General features: G+C 38.5%; 1 protein-coding gene and 1 pseudogene across 11 annotated transcripts in view; one reads left to right on the top strand and one right to left on the bottom strand.

The window, feature by feature from the left end:
* The window catches only part of FHIT (fragile histidine triad diadenosine triphosphatase), a 1654094-nt gene that overhangs the window by 1396761 nt on the left and 239390 nt on the right, over positions 1 to 17943 (top strand). The gene's annotated exons all lie outside the window — the stretch shown is intronic.
* LOC119506344 lies at positions 7858 to 8964 on the bottom strand (annotated as a pseudogene).

The following is a 17943-nucleotide window of genomic DNA, read 5'->3' as shown; positions in this document are numbered from 1 at the left end:
TTGGGAAATGTTACATTATCGGTCCCTTTCTTCGACATTCACAGGCCCACTGGTGTTTTAAAGGCACTGAGAAATCGAGCAGGAAATAGACTTAAGCTTCGTTTAGCTCCAGCATCTCTTAAACTTATTTGTCAGCAAGCTTTTTTGTTCATAGAACATGTTTTAGCATCTCATGACACGAGTGTTTTGCAGAACATTCTTTGGCCAATGCTGACCTTCAGTGGTGTCTTCTGGGCTTGTGTGCCTTAATGGGAAGTAATGGATTAAAAGTGCTGAGACACAGTTTTTTGTGGGTCTTTGCAGAGGTTAGAAAACTTTAATATAAAACTGCAGTGCATTGTGAAGGCTGCCGGCATCTGACCTTTGGAATCAGGATATGAGGGATTACTTCTTGGTAGAATAGCCTTCCTCCAAAAGATATCTTGGAAGCAGACTGTTTTTTTTTGTTTTTTTTGTATTTTGTAGCCCACTACCCTGAGGCCAAAGTGCATTTTAAATATGTGTGAACTTTCTGACCTGCTTGAGGATCACATAGAACAGTGACAGGTCTTCATTCACATTATCAAAATCCCCAATTTATATTGTGAAATCCAATTGATCTCATCACCTTCAGCCAAGAGTTCTGGACAACTGATCTTTGTAAGAAAGTGCACAGCTGAAGTCAGCAGTGGGCATAGCCTAAAATTTGGAGTTTGCCTTCTAGAGCCCTGTTTATATGTGAAAAATGCCTCCCTAGGAAAGATAGATGTTATTTTCCTTGCCTCAGGGTCCCTTCAAACTGGTGGTGGGGGAGAACTTCCCATCTTCCCCTGGTCCTTCTGATTATTACTGTTGTTTGTGTTCTGCTCTGTTGGATGGAAGTAACATGCTTGGCAAGGCTGTCATGAGACTTTCATATTTCTTGCAGATACCCCAATTGTTTCTTTCTACAGTTTTGCCTTGTTTTATTTTCTTCCCCTTTATTCCTCACTCTTTTTGTTTTGTTTTGTTTTCTAGGGTCTCCTCGTTTTTTTTTCCCAATTTCCCTTCTTTTAAAATTTTCTCTTTTACCCCTTCCTTCTCTTTTTCCTCTTTCTTTTCCTTCTTTTTCATTTAGTCTTTTCTTCCCTGCCCTACACTAAAAGGGGACTGTGATAACTCTTATCTTCTATCTATAACATCCCTTGGATCCACCAGGTTTTTCTGCAAACATAGAGCCTGAGGTGCATTTAGGAACCGTGTGGACTCTTAGCAAACATCTTTGCCAAGTTCCTGCCAACAATTTAAAAATACTAGCATTTTAGAATTTTACCCAGCCTTTTTCCAAGTTTTTAAGGCTGTAGTTAGTTCTTTTGATAAAAGAACATTTATTTTGGGGCAGTAGTTGGACCCAGGACGGCCTGTGTGGGTTGTACAGGTTAGGACCTGCAAAATGGTTTCTTGGTTAAAGAAGACATAGAGATGAAATCTAGTCTTTGCTTCCATTGCAAGCTGTGTGCCTTGGGGCTGAAAAAGGAGCAGTTTCTCCCTTGTGTTCCTGTTCCAATTTGCTAATGCTGCCATTTGGTAAAACACCAGAAATAGATTGACTTTTATAAAGGGGGTTTATTTGGTTACAAAGTGACGGTCTTATGGTTATAAGGTGTCCAAAGTAAGGCATCAACCACAGGGTACTTTCACTGAAAGATGGCCATTGGCATCTGGAAAATCTCTTAGCTTAGAAGACACATGGCTGGCATCTGCTTGTTCCCAGGTTGCATTTCAAAATGGGGTTCTCCAAAATGTTGCTCTTGGGGCATTTTATCATCTCTTAGCTGCAGCTTCTCTTCAGAATGTCACTCTCAGTTGCTCTCGGGGTGTTCGTCTTGTTTTAGCTTCTCCGGAGCAAAAGTCTGCTCTCTACAGCAGTCTTCAAACTGTCTCTCATCTGCAGCTCCTCTCTCAGCTCCTGTGTGTTCTTCAGAGTGTCCCTCTTGGCTGTAGCAAGCTCACTCCTTCTGTCTGAGCTTATACAGTGCTCCAGTAAACTAATCAAGGCCCATGCTGAATGGGCGGGGCCACACTCCTTGGAAATTATCTAATCAGAGTTATCACCTACTGTTGGGTGAGTCACGTCTCCATGGAAACACTCAATCAAAGAATTACAATCTGATCAACACTAATACATCTACCCACATAAGACTGCATCAAGGATAATGGCATTTTGGGAGACATAATACATTCAAACTGGCACAGTGCCATTTTCTAATTTGCCCAATGCTGGCTGACTACTATGGTCATTCCTGTTTGGATATATCTGCATATGGTGATGTTTCCTCAGAGGCCCTCAAATCAATCCAGCAATTTTATCTGTATGTTCTTCCTGTTCATCCAGTTCAGAGATACCTTTAAAACTGACATGTTCCTTTGCAGTCTCATTTCCCAGTCAGTCTTGGTCATTGGGTTCTCTGATTCATTCTTTCTAGCTCGATCACCCTCCTTGATAGAGCAGAGAGAAAGAAAGTAGAAGCTGAGTTCAACTTCCTCTCTGGAGGTCTAGTTTTATTTGGAGATAAAATGATTTTAAATATTCATAGTTATATTTGAATACCACTTTCAATATAAATTTAGTTATAGCCATGGGTGTTGTGCGGGCCAGAAGTTGGACTTAATTAATCCCCTTTTAAAAAGCCCCTTTTAAGGAATGGAGTTCTGATATATGCTACAGTATAGATGAACTTTGAAAACATTATTTTGAGTGAAATACCAGACACAAAGGGACAGAGGTTGTATGATTCCACTTATATGAAATAACTAGAATATGTAAATTCAGAGACAGAAATTAGAGTGCAGGTGGGGAGGGGAAATGGAGAGTTAATGCACAGTGGGTACAGGATTTCTGTTTGAGGTGATGGGAAAATTCTGGTAATGGATGGTAGTAAGGGTAGCACATTGTGTATGTGATTAATCCCACTGAATTGTAAGCTTGTGAGTGGTTGAGGTGGGAGATTTCGTGTAGTATATATGCTTCCATAGTAAGAAGTGAGAAAGAAACTAAGGAGACAATGACAATTAAATGTAATACATGATCCTGGGCTGATCTAATAATGGAGGAGAAAATGCTAATGAAAAAATTGGAACATAGAAGGTAAGCTTTATGTCAATGTTAAATTTCTAGAGCTTGATAATTGCACCTAAGGTGGTTAAATAAAAAGTGAATATCATTGTTCTTAGGAAATATATATGGCAGTAGTAAGAATTGAAAGGTCATGATGTATATGTATACAGTATACTCTCAAATATTTAGAAAATACGTAAGTAGATGAATGGATGGATAGATAGACAAATAGAATGATATGAAAAATATGGCAGAATGTTAACAGTTGGTGGGTCTGGGTATCTGGATTGGAAATAGATTAGAGGTCTCTCTATGGGTCTTATATTATTTTGCAACTTTCCTGTAAGTTTGAAATTATTTCAAAATGAAAATCTTTTTTAAAATTCTTTCAAGAGTGATTTGGAGTCACTGGCTTTATCTAATAAACCTAAACCCCAGTACTAGGCTAGAAGTGACAATGTCTACCCCTCTCCCTTTTTATAGAAGATATGGGGACTTGATCATTTATGGATAAGTTCATGCAAAATCCTTGAATGTGTTATGTTACAAAAGATTTTATTCTGTAGATACAAAGGGACACAATTCCATAAGAGAAAAAATAATTTAAGTTGAACAAATGGGAAAAAAAAAAAAAAAAAAAAAAAAAAAACACTTGTTGTTTCTGAAGTAATATTCTCTTAAAGCAGATGTATAAAGCCCGTTGGGAGATATTTATGTATCTCTGTGAGATTTAGTATATGTGTGCACAGATGTCAGATATATCTCCTTAATGGGGTCTATATTTTCTATGGACATAGATACCTGCAGTGATATATCTTATTTCATGCTGTGTTCTGCTAAACAATTTAAAGCATTATAAATTTAGAAAATAACATTTCAACAAAAATATGTTGCTGATTTCTGTTATAATACAAGCATTGTTGTGCCAACTTTATGATCTACTTTCCTTAAAACTCTCCTAAAATTAGATGTTTCTCAAGATTTCAGGTTAATATAGCAGAGGGCCGCAAACCATTTTTTTCCCCTGTGAACACCATTTTCCCCTGAATAAGACTTTTTTCTATGATAGATTTTATCCTAATGTTAATTTGATTTATGGAACTGATGTTGAATTTCTTCCTTTCAAATCTACAGTCTGGTAGATTTCATGCTGAGTTTAAGATGCTGAGCCTAATGATATTCACATTGGTGGCATTATATTTATTTGTTTTGGCTTGATATGTAGGGTTTTTAAAAATAATAACACTGAATAATTGTACTTATACAATGTGCTTTTTCTGCTTATGCACATGGAAATCAAGATTTGTGTTCGACATCATGAGATTAATTTTATAAATACCTAAAGTCAGAACTCTATACTGATGAGACTTGTAATTGGGAATAGGTAGAGATGTGTGTCCTCTCTTATTATTTCCCAAGTTCTCAGTGTTTGAGTTCTAGTATTTATCTGTTCCAGCATATTTTGAGGGTCTGTGATAAATAATTTATATGTAAACATGAGAGAAAAATATCCTAAATAACTGGCCTTCCAGGCAAAGTATAAAAATCCCTTTAGTTTCATTCTGTTCTCTGAAAATATGTTAAATATCCCATCACATGTAATAATAGATGTGAACACACTTGATCAGCTGACATGTATTATACAAAAATAATGCCTTAATGGATCATGAGTGCTGGTGCTCACAGCCCATTGTTCATGGAGAGTAGGGGACTTGTGAACATGAAAGGCATTTCATTCTGAAATACACTCAGATTTCAAGCTAATTTCAAATACACCTTTTATGTACCTCTGTGCAAAAGAACTTTCTGGGGTCTAAAAGCAATTTTAGTATGATGCTGTTGAGCGTTTACCCTAAATAATATAATAATATAGAGGCTATTCGTAGAGTGGTCCACCAAAAAATTAAAGCTATTAACAACCAAAAAAAAAAAAAAATGTTTTATGGGCCAGCTTACTTATGGGTTGCTTTATTAAAAGAAAAAAAAAAACATTCCTAGCAATATTTGGCATTGAATGAACTGAAAAATCTTAGTTGGTTGACCAGGTTTATTCCCTTTTTAACCAGCTGTGCTTCAGTTATATGAAAACAGCTTTACTGGAGTCTTTGCCGACAGACAGGAAACTATTATGAAAAATGTGACTTTTTAGTGACACACATCTGTTTACCAATTTACATCCAACATTTTAAATTGTGTTCTTTTAATGTGTTGTTTATATCTTTACACTAACTTTATTCGTTTATTTCTTCAAGAGATATTTTAAAAAGAAGCCATTTCCACTGATTTGTAGAATAGCTTTATGGAAAGGGAACTCATCTTGGAGGCAAACAGATCTGACTCTGAAACTGGGATTCCACCTTTTATTGTCTGAATAATATTTGGGAAGTCACTTTATTTTCTGAACCTCAGTTACTTAATTGTTAGGAATAATGGGATTGCAAATGTGAAAATTCCTAAGATTGTGACTTAAACATGGTAGGTGTCAATGGAGATCAGTTTTTCTTCCTATCTCCCTCCTTTCCTCCCTCCCTCCTCTCTCTCTCTGAGGTAGCAAAGAAATGATAATTTAAGAAACTAACTGGTCTCAAATTTAACCCATAGAATCAAGCTTGGACTTTGCATGAACTTATATGAGCCTTGACTGTTTTGACTCAATCTAAAACCAAAAAGCCTTTAACATTAAAAAATTCTCTGTGCTTTTCTTATTATATCTGCTTTGTTAGAAATAAAATATTGACAGTGCGAGTCCTATGCATATTGCAAAATATATCCTAATGTATGTTACTTAGAAAATGATTCCCTTGTTCTGTTATTATTTCTTTTATTGGTGAACCTCATTTCCATATATTGTGTTTATGCTCTCGAACCAGCAAACACATATGTGAACAACTGCTTCAAATTGAAATTTAACATTTAAATAAAAATTTCAAAGAAAATGAAATTGTACTGAAAAGTAGTCACTGTTTTCCAACGGTTTCTTTCTAAAGTTAGAGAAGATGTTCACTTTTAAATATCTCTTTAAAAGTAGAGGGGAGGAAACCCCTATAACCTTGTAGTCAACAAGCCTGGAGACTAAACTAGGTTATTTAGGAACCCCATTAGCCTTCCTTTCAGTTAGAACAATAATAATTTATCTTTCCTAACATACCCCTCAACCTCATGAATGTCATGTTTCTTCCCTAGGGCTTGCCAATTTTCAGAACTTTTGACTGAAATTTTAGATTTACCTGAAATAAATTAAGGTAATCCTGGAGAGTACAGATTTACTGTAAATAGATTGTGCTTTCTTTTGGCTTTCAATAAACTCTGAATAAAATAGTTCTTAAGAAAAAAAAAAAGAAAGGCCAAATTCAAATATTTTCCTGTACCTCCAACTCTAGTTGATGGCATTTTTACTCAAAGACAGAAGGCTGATCCCATTCCCTGTCTTAATATTCCTGTTGAACTATTTTGCCATATGAGTGGGCTATCAAGAGGAAGATATGAATAATGTAGTCCTTTTTGTTATGGATGTGGTCAGAGCTGATGAATTAAATATTTTTGGTTCAAAAGTTTCTTTAAAAAAAATGCTCATGCACATTTTATTAATAAAAACTAACAGTGCCAAGCTAAACAAGTCAAACAATTAGTCTCTTTATATTCCATAAAATATTACAGAAAAGTTTGTGTTTCAATAAAAAGACTATCGTTTTAGAACAGGGAGCTAACAGCAACTGTGAAATTAATTGTTTTGTGAATAAATTTTAAAAGAAACTACTGCCTGTCCTCAAATTCTTTTCTTTTTATTAAAAAAGAACTATTAAAAATGATTGATAAATTTTGAGTTAAAAAACTGTTAAAACATTCTCTATATTTAATTTCAACTTTATAATAGAGTACAGGAAGATGCTTACAAAACAAATACAACATTCGTTCAGTACACGTCTTTAAATTAGAGACTTAAAAGTATGTAAACAATTCTATAATAAAAAGTTTCCAAACGTTGCCTGTAAATCAGGCAAATTTTACCATAAGCAATAAACCATTCCAAGCCTTCAAGATAGTTTATATAGCTGCACCACCATGGCAATAAACTTTTACCAAACAAAAACAAAAACAAACAAACAAACCTTTGTAATTTGTTGCAAAATAGAGCAAAAAAAAAAAAAAAGTATAAGCTTCATGGAATCACATAGTTAAGATAAATTAAGGGAAAATAAAGGCATAATAAATTTATTTGCACTTAATGTTTACAAAAAATAGTGCTTTGCTAGTTTGCTTGGTTCTTTGGATACTACATGATTTAACAAAATAAAAACTTGCTATGTCATTTTGCTCTCCATCGGTTAGTGGCACCTTTCAAAACACACTGCAAATAAATGGCCATTCAGTGTACCATTTTCCACAGAAAGATAGCATTTTACTTTCATTGATACTGATGAAGTACAATTTCTTCAGCAAACTCAGCAAGAATGTTTGAAAGGGCAAAAATGAACTTTGAATTTTAAAAAAAATTAGAAAATGAAAACACAAAATCCTGAGAAGTAAATGAAGACTCTGCATCAGCACACTGGTGTCAAAATACACATCCACACCAGACTTTTAAAATTCCTACGAAAAATCATCCTTGCTTGCTTGTTGGAGGTACATATCTAACTTCAGTAGCTTAGCAATATCTTCTTGGGAGTAGGCCAAAAAGAAACAGGAAAACCCACATTAAAAAAGAAAAAGTTCCTCTTCCCTAACAATTTTTTCCTGAAGCTGAATTTGAAGGGGGAGGGGAAGTCTACAAGTCAAGAAAATTAGTCTTCATCATCATTGTCATTAAAGGTCATTGTCATCATCATTGTCTTCCCCGGCATAAGATACAGGCATCTCCACCCCGGCGCCACTGTACTCAGACCTGCTGGAACTCGTGGCCCACGTCCCGTGTGCACCATTGGTCAAGTCACTGGCAGAAAGCCTTGTGCCATTTGAGGTTGAACCTGTTGATGTGACAAATATACCACTGATTGATCCCTGAGCCATTTCTGTCACATAAGGTTCAGCTTTAGGTACCAAACTTCTTGCCATTTTAAGGTCTTTGGCCAAGCAGCTTCCTGATTCTAGTCCACAAGCCATTCCCATTCGCTTTAATGCTTCTGTGTCATGGTGGATTTCAAACTTATTGTCAAAATTGAACAGATACTCAAATTTGTCATTAGAAATACTGCAGGTGATCGATGTCTTCTTTCTGGTGTTAACGGTGATGAACGAAGGAGCTGGAGGGAGGTGGCGGATTCTCTTGCTGCTCTGCTTGGCAGTTTCTCTGCACCAAATTCTTGAAGGCGATTTGCTGTAGAATAAGTTCTTGAAGTTAAGACAGTTTCTGTTTTATTCTTTCAAGTCTTTTCAGCCTCTCTCCCTCTAAATTCTGACATTCCTGAGCTGAGTTAGTAGGCAGATCAATCCATTTGATTTCTTTCTTCTCCTTGGAGATAACGTTCATGGCCATTAAGACATTTAAGGCATCATAGACTCATCTTATTACTTGTCTTAATATTCTTCTGGTCATAAGCAGATTCATTTGGTAAAATATGGTTATCAGCAGCACTGAACTCCATGACCAATTCATCTGCCACTTCGTTATATGAAGTGGTTCCTTTCCTCTGAACCTTCTCACAAACCTTCATTGAAAAATGTCTCAGACCCTTGCCTTTCTTCTCTCCTTTTCTGTTGTGGTTCCACTTGCTGTTCAACATTGACATTGGACTGTCCAAAGGATTTTGGCAAGAGTTGCTTTCCAAGGGTGTTTCCTATTAAGGATGAACAGCTTCTAATGATACCACACCCTTTCCAGGACTAAGATTCTGGTCTTTAAAGACCTTTAGTTCTCCATTGGCTTCAATTAGACCAGTATCTTTTGCCATGTTACCAGATCTGTGAAATCAATTCTATAATTGTTCACCCTCTAGAGAAGAAATAATGATTTTTTCTTTGTACTGGGAGTGTGGAGCCAGCGTGACATGCTGGGAGCTCGGTGACATGCAGCCCCCAGTGGCCCTGAGTGGCCCCATAAAGACTGGCCCAAAGTCTCAGTTTCACCCCCACGTGCCCCACCTTGGGGAGCACAGCACGCCTGCATGCCATTTTCGCCCACAGGTTTCTTAAATGGAACATCTCCTTGGTACAAAATATTTTTGGAAATCAAATGAATTATTTTGTGGGATGTTTCTGCTATGTATTGAAAAGGATTGGGATACAAAAACAACAAAGAAATCACTGTCCTGTGTGTCAGGAAGCTCACAGCTATCCTAGCAGCAAAAAAATATGATAAAAATTGGGCTTTAATATAACTGAAAGGCATAATAGAAGGCTATGAGAATAATGAAATGAAGTTATTTTCTTCCTTGTTGGAAAAAAAAAAGGAAACTGGTGTTGGTTAAATTTGAGGGCTTACTATCTAATAATTAAGTAATTAAACTCATTACTTGGTATATGGAGTTTTTGTCATTGGGGACTACTTCATCTTTACATTTAAATTTCCATAACTGCCTATTGGTTCTGGCTAGAAATCAGTCAAGCAGTAAGCTTAAAGATGAGAAAAATGGCCCTAATGGCTAGTCCGTCTTAACACCTTTCAATCCTCCAATTAGCCATAACAAAATTAATCCACCCTAACAGCGAACATTGGGGAACCTTTAGGCATCAAATTCTTGTTTCAGCTCTTCCCACCCCTTCCCCACCAACCACCCCCACTGCTTTCAAAGAGTTTTGCCTTCATGAAACGAAAACATCAGGATTCATCTTGGAGACTCAAAGGCAGTTCCTTTGAATGCAATATTAGCGAGTGAATTTTATCTATTGCTTGCTGTGTTATCTGTCAGGAAAATTTAACCATTTGATATCTCACCTGTGTCTTCTGAAGGCTAATGATTGGTATTTTCTCTCTCCTTCTCTCTGTTTCTCTCTCTCTCTCCCTCTCCTTCTCCCTCTTCCCCTCCCTCCCCACCCCGCCTCTCTCTCATTCCACAAAAGGTGGAGGGGCTATAGGAATACATAGAAGAAAATATATATGCAAAATAAGTTAAAAAAATAGGTCCAAGGGAAACATAAATGAAAATTTAACATTCTATTGAAGGGGGAGAATAGATTCTATTGAAGGATGCAGATATCAAAAGGAAGAAGTGCATTAGAAAAATATAGTGATTAGTAAGTATGTTCTGCCTAGTTTTTCATAAACACTGTTTTCGTAGTACCTCTTCTCTATTTACCCCCCAAGGCCTCAACAACCATCTCTATCTATTTAGTTGACTCTCAGATTAATATCTCTATCCCATTTGTCCTTTTTCAACTCCTAACACATATATCCACCTGCCCATTAGGCTGTCCCGCTGGGCTGCCCAAAAGACATTTCAAAGTCTAGGAGACCTCATTCTTCCTATCTGTGAGTAGCACAAACTACTGGGTCAAGTCAGAAGCCTCAGGGTTATCCTTGACTCCTCCTACTTCCTCATCTTCCCAAATTCAATGCATCAGTAAATTCATTTGTACTTACCTCATAATGTCTTTTAAATCCATCCTTCTGTCCTCCTCACCACTGCCACCACCTAGTCCAAGCTAACAACATCTCTTTCTGAACTACTAAGTGATCTCCTTACTGGTAGCTGTATTTCCATTTTGGTTCTTACCATGTTCCTCAAATTATTTCTGCCCCCTGAAGTCTGATCATGAAAAGTACAAACCTTCTAAAGGTTTCCCACTGTTACTTGGATAAAAATCATATTGTCCACCTTACAGCTCCCTGAACACTTCACACCCTTCCCTCCCTGGGCTTTTACATATGCGACTCTCTCTTCAGCACCACTCTATTTCCATTCCCCCATATCCCATCCCCCTAGTTAATGCTGATTAATTCTTCATTTCTGAGCTCAAGCCTCATTTTCTTAGACCTGACCACTAGTATAGGTCAGTCTCCTTGTCATGGGCTCTCACTTAAGTCATGTCATTGTTTGATTAATTTCTGATCTTCCATTAAACTATGAGCTCCATGAGTTCAGGGCCCTTGTCTATTTCCCTCACCACTCTGTCCCAGCACCAAGTACAATGACAGGCACATTGTGAATGTTTGTTGATGGTCTGAATGAATGGATAGATAGATGGACGCATGGAAGGATGGATGGATGAATAACCTAAATTACTTCCTGTGAGCTTTCACTTTGCCCAGTGTTGCCAAGTATTTCATACATTGAGGAGAAAGCTGGTATCCCAAATGATTAAGAACATGGGTTTCAAGCCAGACAATCCTTGTTAGAATCTTCTGCTCACAAGTTAACCTCCCTGAGCCTCATATCCCTATATAATAGAAGCAATAATATGTCATAAGTGGGAGTGTTGAGGGAATTAACTGAATAATCTGTATTAAGCGCCTTGGCACAGTGACTATTCATAGTGAGAAGTCAGTAAATGGTAGTTATGAAAATGATGGAGAAGCTCAAAGTCCTGGAGAGGGAATTTAGTAGCTTTGGTGATGGTGATGATCACCACCACCATTTCCATACATAGAGGAGAGCATGGAACCGTACTCATTGCCACTGCTCTCTGACCGTTGTGATTACACATGCATGTAGCAGTGTACTGCAGGGGCCTGATCCATCTTTCTCCTGCCAGAGCAGAGGAAACTAGAGGTCATTCACAAATCCAGGTCTCCGGCACTTACCTCATCTTGTCTATTATAGTTTAGTCTAATTACTTGTGTGACAGTCAGTGCCTTGGTACTGCTTTTCAGTGTACATATCAAAGCAACATACAACGACAATGATGCTAGATGGAGAGTAAAGGTTGTTGCTGTTTTGAGTTCTCAGACTGATTTACCTTTACACTATAGAAGTCAGTTGGAATTTTCAGGAAATTCTAACTTGTTCTTCCTACAATAAGAGCAACTGTGAGGAAGGAGGAGAAAAGGGAGAAGATCATAGAAGGTTAGCACTGGAAGGAATCTTAGAGACATCTGCTTCTGGATAGAAAATACATGGCTGAATTATTTCGTCAAGGGATTTCTGTCTCTCTAGCTCAGACTTCTTGATATAAGCTTCTGTGTAGCAGCCATCAGCTGAGTGGAGTTGACACTCAATACAAAACTTGTTTGCTATTCCTGATTTAGTTTATCTCTCCTTATACCTTTGGTACCTAATTACATTACTTTATTAAATTTTTTCTTCCTCTTTTCCTCTTCAAAAGAGAAATCACCTACCTCTTCTCCCAGAGCCTGTGTAGCTCCCGTGAGACTTCACTGTGCTATGATCAACTTGGTGATTCTTTATAGTCCTCTTAAAGGGACCATGTGTTTTAATTCCAAGATCTATTAAAAAAATCAATAAACATGCTGTTTCATATTATGAGCCAATAAGTTGCTGAATTAGATGCATTCATATGAACCTCTATTACTAGAAGCTGCCACACAAGGGATGAATTGTGCTACTGTAAAGAAATGTGCCAGGTCTGACAATTCTGTCATGATTTTAAACAGTCTACCTTCCAGTACCTTGCGGTGACAGGTACATATCCCAGCTCTAGGAGGGCTTTAGATGCACATCATATGGCTACCTATGATAAATGTTTCATTTCAGATTATGTTACAGTATATGCTATGGTCACTTCAGTGGAAAAATTATATATTATATATATATTTATATGTATCTCACACTTAAACACACATCCAAACATGTTCAGGAACGTATTTATAAAAGCATCAATGGGACCAGTATTTTGAAAGTAAACTGTTCTACACATTATTTCTTGTTTTGCTCTAATGTCCAAAAGATATTTCCTTACTGCACATGGAATGCTTACTATTTCATGTTATATTATCCAAAGATCTGTCATAGAAGTGATCAAGTTCTAACAAATACACATCATTAACAGAGAGATCATAAAAGCAGTATTTGGTTGATCACAAGGGTTTCAGATCTTCATAACTAATCACATTCTACTTTACAGGGGAGAAGCACTCTATATACCATCAAGATATTTTTCCCTATCATTTGTACAATGTGCAGTGGATTGTTTTGCTCCTGAGTTATTATGACACCCATCATAGCATGGTAAACTTACCACTCTCTGGGCACTGGGCTGGCATGTTCACCCATTCACTCATTAATTTATCACAGGTTTACTGTGTGCCTGCTGTGTGTGTCAGGTCCTGTGATAGGCTCCAAGGACTGAATGAGATATGGAAAAGGCCCCTGTTCTATGGAGCTTAGAGTTTAGCATGAGAAACAGGAAAGGACCAATAAGCCTCAAAATAAATATTTAATGACCAATTAAGATTAGTTCTACAAAAACAGAACCAATTTAAATTGGGATTTTGAGTAAATAAGGGCTATTTAAGAAGTAACATTTAAAATGAGAGCTGAACAATAAAGTAACATTTAAGGTGAGAGCTAAATAATAATAATTTTGAAGATAAGAGATAGTATTTATTGAATACTTACTCTATGCTACATACTGTACTCAATAATTTACATATTTACTTCATTTAATATTCAAAACCTTACGATGTAGTTTCTGTTGTTACCCCATTTTACGGATGGTGAAAGTAAGGCACAGAGATACTAAGAAGCTTTTCTTTCTTTATAAAACCAGTAATATAGTGTGAGTCCAGAGCTGAAGTTCTTAACTACTAGGTTAAGGAGGAAGAGTTAGCTGGCTAAGGAATGAACAACACATGCGAAGACCCTGATTCAAGGAAGTCCCTGATGTATTCCAGTAACAGAAAATGGGCAAATATGAATGCAATGCAGTAAGAGAAGGTGAGGGTTGTGTCAGAAGAGATTTGTAGGTAGATCCTAGAGAACCCATAGGCATATTTCAGGTTTTGACCTATTTTTGAAGAGCAACAGGAAGCCACTGAAGGATGCAACACAAGAGAGTACCGGGATCTGAGTTCCCTTTGTTAAAAGTCATGCTAGTTGCTGTGTGGAGAACTGACTGTAGAGGTACAAGAGTCAGAGTCAGGAGACCAGTCAGTAGGCAGTTGCAGCCATTGAGATGGGAGATGGTGGTAGCTGTGGAAATGAAGAGATGCAAACAGGGTTAACATGTGTTTCAGAGGAGAAATCCCTAGGAATTGGTGACTTGTTGGGAGAGGAGAAACAGAGGAGTCATGAATGACTTAGATTTCTGGCTTGAGAAATGGGTATGTACCAATTACCAAGATGGGTGTTTGGGGATGGGGCAACAGACAATTCAGTTTCTGACCTATTGGGTTGAGATTCTTCTAAGATATACACATGGCGATCTCAAGTAGCTCGGTCAGTATTTGAGTCTGGACATCAGGAGAGTGGTAAGGGCTGAGGATTTAAAAATATGTGACATCAGCATATGGATGACATTTAAAGCTGTGGGACTGAATGGGTTCAACTAGGAAAAGTGTGCTGCCTGAGAAAAGTGAGAGAATTTAGAACCAAACCCTGAGATTCTCCATCATTTGGATATCAGGTAGAGAGGAGGGTCAGGATTATCCCAAGTGGAAAAGTATGATCAGAAAAGATCATTGCAGGAATCGGGGTGTGGGGGAAGCATGTGGTTGACTTCCAGAAGCAGACAGCAGCTGTGTCAGATGCTATTCAGATGTCTAGTGAGATGGGGCTAAAATGTGCCCTTTGGGTTTGGAAACACGTAGCCACTGATACCCTTAGTAAAGCCATTTTGGTACATGATCCCATTAAATTTTTGCAATCACTCTATAATGTAGGTACTATCATTACTTCCATATTACAAATGAGAAAAGTGGGACTGAGAGGCGTGGGAACCCAGCCACAGTCACACAGCCTGTAAGTAGCGGAGCCTGGCTCTCAGAACTGAAGCTGGTGACTCAAAGTCACAATTCTTCACCATTTTGCTCTTCTAATAGTATCAATGTGGAAAATGTAATGATTGGCAATGCTGATTTTGTTTTATTCCATTGAATTCAGATTACATTGGTAGATATTTAAATTCAGCATGATTGCTGCCAAGAACAATTCCAAGTTGTTGTCTTCCTTCTGGACATAGCATTTAATCTTGGGGCTTTGGTGTCCTCATTAAAAAAGAAAAGAAAAGAAAAGAAAAATTGGATCAGAATAACCCATTCCCAAGATCCAGCCCAGTATTCTGAAACCTCCACTAGGAAGAACTTCTAAAAGGGAGCTCTGAAACACTGCTACTTCTCTATGCTACTTTGGCGTTGAGTTTTTGGAACACGTTCAACATGTGTTCATTTAACAAAACTTTTATTGGAAGTGCCTACTGTGTGACAAACACCCTCCTTTCTAGGCATTTTCTCAGACTGTTCCTGTCTGGAGGGCCCATAAGTCCCTTTTCCTTTTGAGTCTCAGATTCCAAAATCATCCCGGGAGAAGACTCTTTCCCTCTTCCCCTCCAGCACTTATCACAGTCCTCCTTAGATGAGAGTTGTTGTGTGTGTGCATGTGTGTGTGTCCTTCTCTAAATTGTTTATTCCCAGAGAATACAGACCATGATTTTTTCTTCTGTATCTCCAAATAGGCCCTAGCATAGTGCTTTTCTCAAATAATGTTTGTTGAGTTGAATAATTTGCGAATGTTTGAAAGCTTTTTTGAGTTCTGGAAACCCTGGACCTTTCAGATGAACTATGCAGGTGAAATGGAGGACTTGGCATGAGGAGTCGAAACTCTTTCATGATAAAATTCATGTATTTTAACAGAGAGGCACAAACATACACATTTGGGATAAAAAAAAAAAAAAGAAAAGAAAAGAAAAAAAAGAAAAAAAAACAACTCCCTAAAGATTCTAGTGTCTCTCCCATAGCTACTGAGTCATAACCAGTTGTGCAAGTACCTCTGAAGGCTTCTGAGTTCTGATTTGTTTCTAGTGCTTGTTTTTCTCCCTCTTTCTTTTTTCTCCACCCTTCAAATTCAAAGTGCTACTTTCTTGCTTAAACCATTTCCTGGCTTGGGTGCCAAAACTGGAAAAAACAATTTCACAAATACCATCCATCTGGGCACAAAAGAAGCAAAAGGACAGGTTCAGCTTATGCTGTTTGACCTTAAAAGCTGAGGCAGAATGCTCTTTTTACACACACAGCTAGGCTCGCACCAATGGTGGCAGAACCCCTCAATGGAAAGGGCACACCAGCAGGTTCCAGGCACACAAAGAGCAGAAGGCTGCCTGTTAGGAGAACCTTCTGTGCTAGAGGCTTTGTGAGAGGTGGCACTTGAGCATCACCCAGAAGCATGTGAGGACTTTTGATAAACAGAGAATGGCAAAGGAGCTACAGGGGCTGTAAAGGTTTGGGTATGCGTGGCCTCAGCAGTAATTTTCAAATTTGGTTTGGCCTCTGCAGAGTGTTGAGGGGTAAGTTGAGCATGGCCCTGAACCTTCCATTCTCATGTTACTGCAGCTCCACACTGTTCCCTTTTACAGAGAGAGATTCCTTTAGCAGGAGTTTTGGTTTGGGGAGAAAAGGGAGAGAGGCTACCTTACTACAAATATGTCTGTCAATGCCTGGGTCAGGGCATGAAGCCCATGTGGTGGTGCAGAAGGGGCAGGGCTCGTGCATCCCCTGGGACAGGTGGCAGAGGGTCTCACAGGCCATGCTAAGGAATTAGACATGGTCATTCAGGCTGGGGAGCCCATGAGTGTGTGAATACGGGAGGACAGACTGCGGCATTGAATCTTGTGCGGTTCACTTATTTGAAATCTATCAACTGTAAGTGCTTGGCAGAGACCTACATCCTAAGAAATGTGTGATAAGGAGACATTTGCATAGAGAGGAGGACATATACATACAGATCAAATATTCACCCAAAAGCAGAGGGTTCACAAAGAGAGACACACTCACAAAGAGAGATAACCCCCTATAGTGGTATCAAGACCAATAAATAGAAATGGAGAGACCCCCACAGGGAGAGGCATCCACAGAGAGACACCAGCACACATGGAGACGGGGATAGACTCACAAAGAAAGACACAAAGAGACAGAGAAAGACTCACACCCAGACACTCATAGAAACAGAAGGACACAGAGAGATAAACACTCAAGAAACACAGGGAGGGAGACACAGAGAGACAAACTAAGAAGGACAGAGAAGCAAAAAGAAACACACACACACACACACACACACACACACTTGGAGAGAGCAAGAGAGACATTAAAAGAGACACACATGTAGGGACAAAGGGAGCAAACACCTAGATTTAAGTTGTCCCCCACTGCACTAGAGGAGCATCTGTCCTGAGTGGCTGTAATCCCCTTTATTGACCTGCCACAGTGTGAGCATCTTGCTGTGCTGAGTGTAATCCAGGTGGTTAAAGATGGTTTGGGGCTACTTCTTTGCTCCTAAACCCGAACCAGAACTTCATCTGGAGCTCGACTGCAGAACCAGTGCTTAGTTCCAGTGGAGGAAAAAGGCAGCTTTTCAGTTTTGTTGGAGAGTAATTGAATAATGGAGTTCAAAGGTGATTTGATGGATTCTTCCAGGGCTGTTTAACCATCCAGGATTTTCACCTTAGGAACTGAGAACCTAGCTTCAAAACCTAATCTATTAAAAGCTTGAAGTGATCACATCCAGGTGTTAAGCAGAAGTGTGGAGCAGACTCTGGCGCTGGGGTCAGAAGCTGATGCCATCAAGAGGTCATACCTCTAGCCTTGGTCAGAGGAGGTGAGTGCCCATAGGTGGGTTGTCACACTGCTCATGACTGAGGGAAAGTCACAAGAGAGGGAGGAGACTCCATGGAACCAGAAAGCTGACTGGGAGACGTAGGAAGACATGAGCATGACCCAAGTATTTCTAGCCAGATATGTCTGGAAAACTAGCTTTGGTGATGAGCTGGCAATCCAAGTTCTGTACCTGGTGAACTTATTGTGAGTCTAGGAGTCTTTATAGAGA

This window comes from Choloepus didactylus, chromosome 1, assembly GCF_015220235.1.
Source record: "Choloepus didactylus isolate mChoDid1 chromosome 1, mChoDid1.pri, whole genome shotgun sequence".
Lineage (NCBI taxonomy): Eukaryota > Metazoa > Chordata > Mammalia > Pilosa > Megalonychidae > Choloepus > Choloepus didactylus.
Note: the sequence above shows the minus strand (reverse complement) of the source record. Positions and strands in the feature narration are given on the sequence as shown.